General features: G+C 42.2%; 1 long non-coding RNA gene across 1 annotated transcript; it reads right to left on the bottom strand.

Moving 5' to 3' along the window:
• Positions 1 to 4,653: 4,653 nt before the first annotated feature.
• On the bottom strand, positions 4,654 to 5,788 carry LOC128341119 (uncharacterized). The gene is made up of 2 exons (XR_008314224.1): positions 5,237 to 5,788; positions 4,654 to 4,974 (listed from the first exon to the last, which is right to left on the bottom strand). It is a non-coding gene; the product is annotated as an uncharacterized LOC128341119 (long non-coding RNA).
• Positions 5,789 to 6,232: the final 444 nt, after the last annotated feature.

Here is a 6,232-nt window from a genome sequence, read left to right as displayed (position 1 = left end):
GATTTTTTTCCCTTGTTCTTAGGAATTAAGACAAGAATCCCTGGTAACCATAAACAGGCTGCTAGGATAATTCTGTGGCTGGAATCATGTCTTACACAAGTATTGAGCTGTTTGTGAATTGCTGGAAACACTTTTCTGCCACCCCTAATTATTGGTGTAGTGCTGAATGTGAAGTGGGCAGCTGCATCCTAGGGGGAAAGCAGTATTTTCTTGTGAGCACTAGGGCAGGATATCATGGGGGCCCTGCTACCTGTTCTGGAAGTGAAGAAAATGTCAGTAAAATGTCATAGGTGCAACCACACAATCCTGGCAGGTGTGATGTCTGAACTCGACTTCTGCCCAACTTTAGATCTTGGGAACAGAAGTTGCTAGAATCTCCGGAGAAGCAGAACAGGAATCAAACTTGGGCTGGTTCAGACATGATGCCTGCTGGGAGCATGCCCTTTTGCCTCATAATATTTTACTGACATTTCCCCCACTTTCACGGCAGTCCTATGAACCCACCCATTGCATGGATGATTACACCATATTCAAGAGTAGCAAGAGAATATGTGAGATAAGAAATTGGTGTCAAAAATATGTTTCATAAACATGGCCCCAGAGTTTGGGAAAGTAGATTCGCTGCTCAGAAGAAAATAGAAAACGGTCATGGCTGAGAGAAAAAGTCAACAATTCTGTCTAATAAGGAACATCACACTGATCTATGGAAGCCTGTTTTCTTTTCCTTTGCCATTGCAGAAAAGGATGCAAGTTTCTAAACAATGAATTCAAAGCTAGCTGAAAATTTTCTATCTTCTTGTGGAGTAATTCCGACACTCAGCTGGAAATGGACCCTAGATTTATTTCTAATTGGCTTGCTCACGGTTCTTTACTTTCTAATTCAAAACCTACAATTTTATTAAGCAACTATTAATTTATTTTGCTGTATCTCTTATTTATAGCTCCTGTATTAGCATGTGTTAATTAAATTCAAGTCTGTAAATATAGCCATAATTTTGCATTACAACGTGTCGCCAAAGCTAGGGAAGGAGAAGATTCCATTCTGTTGGTGTTGGGCGGTGGGGTGGGGGGGAGGTGTATATCCTGCAGGTTAAATCTTCAACAATAGTTGCCATGATTCACTTTGGAAAATGAGATTACATTATTTCAACATTACAAATGTTTGTTCGAGGAGGCTTAACTCAGCTATGAATGTGATGGGGATGTTTTTAGAAAAGCTAGAAAGTGTGCTCTAAAATTGAGTCTAACTTCCTTTTGGGAACTTTCTCTACTTAAACTCAAGGGCTTCGGTGTATGTCTGTGTGACTTTAAAAAAAACAAAACCTTCATCCCCTTACCGCTTCCCCCGCCCCCTGCTTTTTGGCACTGCCTGCTGTGTGATCTTGGTGGTCATTTATTTTTATCTTTTTTATTTAGGAACATAGGAAGCTGCCATATACTGAGTCAGACCATTGGTCTATCTAGCTCAGTATTGTCTTCACAGACTGGCAGTGGCTTCTCCAAGGTTGCAGGCAGGAATCTCTCTCAGCCCTATCTTGAAGAAGCCAGAAAGGGAACTTGAAACCTTCTGCTCTTCCCAGAGTGGCTCCATCCCCTGAGGGGAATATCTTATAGTGCTCACACTTCTAGTGTCCCTTTCATATACAACCAGGGTGGACCCTGCTTAGCTAAGAGGACAAGTCATGCTTGCTACCACAAGACCAGCTTTCCTCAAAATAGAACATAGGAAGCTGCCATATACTGAGTCAGACCATTGGTCTATCTAGCTCAGTATTGTCTACACAGACTGTCAGCGGCTTCTCCAAGGTTGCAGGCAAGAGTCTCTCTCAACCCTATCTTGGAAATGCTGCCAGGGAGGGACCTTGAAACCTTCTGCTCTTCCCAGAGTGGCTTCATCCCCTGAGGGGAAGATCTTGCAGTGCTCACACTTCTAGTCTCCCATTCATATGCAACCAGGGCAGACCCTGCTTAGCTAAGGGGACAAGTCATGCTTGCTACCCCAAGACCAGCTCTCTTCTCCTAGATTTATTTTATATTTATATTCCGCTCTTCCTCCAAGGAGCCCAGAGTGGTATACATACATACATATATACATACATACATACATAATCACCCAGCAACAGGGGTGTAACTATAATAGGGCAAGGGGAGACAGTTGTCTGGGGGCCTACTGCCTTGGTGGGGCAGTGTCAAGTCACATGACTGACTCCCCCAGCCACACATCCGCCCCGGGCTTCCTTCAGTTGTATTCATCCTCTCAAATTGATGTGAGTGTTAAGACCTGGAGCTACCAGAACAGCATGTCTTTCTCTAGTACCATTAAATGACTTGCATCATCCACAATTTACACAACCTTAAAAAAACAATTTAGGGTGATGTTCTATTGTTGCACATAGGTTATTTTTATTATATCTATATCCATATCTATAAATTTTACTATGCTTTTTGTTACCACTATTCAGCCTCATTTAAGATTTCTTTTCTTCATGAGCTGAGCTTCAGTGAGTGGTGGGGCCCATTTTCAAATCTTGTCTCTGGGCCCACTCCAACCTTGCTACGCCCCTGCCTAGCAAGTATCATGGCTGAATGGGGATTTGAACTTGGGTCTCCCCGGTCCTAGTCCAGCACTCTAACCACTACACCACGCTGGCTCCATTTACCCCCATGGGACTGAATGTTGACCATTCACTTATATGAGAGGAAGTAAAGGGATGAACTAGTGTGGATTAACATGATCTCATAATCTGTATTGTGGGGAAAAGGTGGGGGGAGAGGAAGGAGAAGTCAGAGAGCATGACAATGTCCTGATTAGACTTTATGCAGAAGCATGATTTAATCATGGTCCCACATAATATTCATGAGCTTCAGGTTTGCATGTTTCCCCCTCCCCTTCACATGCAAGGGGAGAAAGCTGTAATCTTCATGTCTTGGTATACACCTTGATATGCTCTAAATCAGGGCCAGAATTTAAAGCTTCCTCTCCTTGTGAATGAACCCAAGGTTTGTGAATGGCACACAAAATTGTGATTAAAACATAGTTCTATACTATATGTGAACCATATCAATGAACTGTGGGATGTGGAAGAAAGATGTTGGTCACAGAATAATGGAGAATTCGGACCTAAAAACTAGTTGCCAATCTGGGGACACTGTCCTGATATACAAGGTCCTGAGAGCATGTCCACAAACCTACCTCCATAATGATGTGGTTTGAAATGCTCTATACGCCCACCCCCACCCTCTACAGTTACAGTTTTTGTCACCTGGAGATAAATGCTGTACTTGTGGAAAGATTCTTCCCATGACTGGAATGCTGAAAGGGAGAAGAAAGCAGTGATATCTCTGCTTAAGTGCCTCAGGCTTGTGGCTGCTTAAAGCATGCTACAGTTGGTTCATCTCCCTTCCAATCACAGTGCTTGGAGGGAGGGATGTAGATTTTTATATTACAATGTGTCTGAGGCAAAAACCCTGCCCTTTGGTGAGTGTCTTTCAAGGATCATGTAGGCAAGGTGCTTTGATGCAGGTAGGAGAAAGAGCATCTGGATGACGCCTTCAAACCCAAGGTCACGGCAATGAAACTCAAAGCAAACCTAAGGTACAAATTAAGGTTTGGGGGCTAAAAACCGACCTGTGGTTCAGCAATGAAACCATAGTTTTACGCATTTGGACTACCACAATCTTGAACCTCTGGCACGCTTGCCTCCTGTTTGCCATTATGTCCAAGGATGGCCAGAAACAGAGGAGAGTATTACATTTGATTTATTGATTCTGAACAGCCTGGACTTGGGAGGACAAAGTATCCTCGAGGTGGGAGTGGAAGGCTTGCCTCTAAGCATCCAAGTAAAGCAAGGATCTAAGCATCTTAGCAAAGCAGAAGTGTCTGTGTGGTGGTGGTGGGAGATTTTCCTGCTTCTCAGAAACCTTGGCACTTTTGCATGAAATGGGGGTGGTATCAAGCCCAAACAAGGGTCCAACATCAACTCTAAGAATGGTCTACCATGCCTGAAAGATTTCTCTGATTCTAACAATAATATTTTTATATGATTTCCCATTATTCCCTATGGGCCATTATATTCTAAGGGTTGAAGCGTCTACACAATGACAATGCATCAAACTGTTCAATCTGGGTCAGTACATTGATTGGATGCATGATTCGATAATCACTTGAACCGGATCGGAATTGGTTCAGATCCGATACTTTCATCTGTGCACAGCTGTAGTGGGCAGGTCATACTTTTAAAAAATATTCTAGGAAGAGACCTAAGTGAAGCAGCTCCTACTCAGGCTCACATTCTCATGCCTGGGCCAACACCATTGCATAGTGTCTTCATGGATTAGAGGAGACATTTCATGGGGTGATGTGATGTACATGCAGAGCCCCATACCTTTCCACATAGCTCCACTTCCACTCCTTCCATATCCAGACTGGGCATAGCCAAACCTATTGGAACTATACAGTGACCTACCTCACAGAACTGTTGGAAGAATATAAATGTGATAAAGAAATGATACTTGACAGGAACCTTAGGGGCAGAGCAAGCCATACATCTTTATAGAATTGAGACCTCTTACATTCTTTGGGACCTAATCTGTTCCCCCTTATACACAACAAGCATTGCCCTTTCAGGAACAAATCAATGAGTTAGTCAGATGGTAGGTAACAAATATATTTTTTAATTATATGCCCAGATAGGTACATTGCCCACATTCTTGTGAAATATCCAGTTATCTCATTGTGAAAATATGTATTCCTATTTCACTTATATCCACCATGATGTGTCTTTACTTTCACACTTCTGCATTTCTCTGCAGCAAGCTTTGATCTTCTTTATTTGCTTCCTGGCAGTTCCAACATCTTAGGAAATAAACAACCTTTTTCTTTCACAAACATTCCTTTGAATGCACTTGGTTCTTCAGGCAATGAAAGCAGAGATTCCACTGAAAGATGTTCATAAGTGAGGAGCAATTCAAAAACTGGAGAAACAAGGAAGACCATATGAGTAGGATGTGGCCGTCAATCTGTAACCCAGTGAGCCCAATTTCATCTTTAATGTTCACAGTGTAGTAGGAGATTGTGCAACTGCCTTCCATCCAACCCATTATTTCCCCAGACCTTCTGCTCATCCTCTTCTTTCTACTATGATGTGGGGAAAACTAAAGTCCTGCTTGCCACAATAGAAGGGTAAGGTTGGGGTTATGAAAAATAACATTAAGGAAATTGAGAGGTTAATATTACCTTAAGAAAGAGCCTGCATAAGTTACAATATCATTGGTATATGATTCCTTTATGTCTAAAATGCATTTATCATTTGATGGATGATCATTCCTGGAGGTCTCAGACTCCTGGTAGAGATATTTGCCATAGATTCTGGTCATGCCCACTTATTATTAACTTTTGGACAACAAGTAGTGAAATGAAGAACGTTCCAAAGGAAATTTTTTTTGCTATATAAGAGAAGTATTGCAAACAGATGTAGAAATGATCAGTTATCTATTAACAACAGCAAGAATCTGTACTGCAAAAGAATGGAAAAATGCAATGCCTCCAACAAGACTAGACTGGCTAAAATATATTTGGAACATGATATTTTTGTTAAAACTTATGTATTATACACATTCTAGAGAGGATACAAGAAATAATATATGTCCAGATGGATTCTGTACACTCATATGACTCATTTGTGAATTGGATGTTTTTGAAATTTCATGTTTAAAAAGGCGGAGAAGGACAACAAGCATATGGAGTTATACATAAAGGCTGCAGTGTTGTGCAACTTCAACTGCACAATTTTTTGACTATCACAACTGTGAAAAAGAAACATTGGTAGACTTGCCGTGAGGGGTTCTTTTTCAGGTATGGGGAGGGCATCCGTCACGTGAGGGTTTGTCAGGCTCCGCATGCTCCGAGACAGGGCCAATCAGAAAAGAGCAAGTCCTCTACCCCCTCAGCAACTCCCTTAGAGACCCAGTTCTGGTCGTGTAGTGCGGAGAAACTGAGGAGGACACATAACTTGTTGCAAACAATAGGAAGAATGGAAAAGGAAAAGTCATAATGGCCCAAGAAAGAAGTTGGCAGGACACGGAGGTAGAAGTAAGTGGACAGGAAACTAAACACCCTAGGAGTTGCACCGCCACCCAGAGTCCCTCTCCCACATCCGCGGGAGGGCCGGATGCCCTCCCCATACCTGAAAAAGAACCCCTCACGGCAAGTCTACCAATGTTTCTTTTTCCA

This window comes from Hemicordylus capensis, chromosome 1 (genome assembly GCF_027244095.1).
Source record: "Hemicordylus capensis ecotype Gifberg chromosome 1, rHemCap1.1.pri, whole genome shotgun sequence".
Lineage (NCBI taxonomy): Eukaryota > Metazoa > Chordata > Lepidosauria > Squamata > Cordylidae > Hemicordylus > Hemicordylus capensis.
This window is presented reverse-complemented; position numbering and strand designations above follow the sequence as displayed.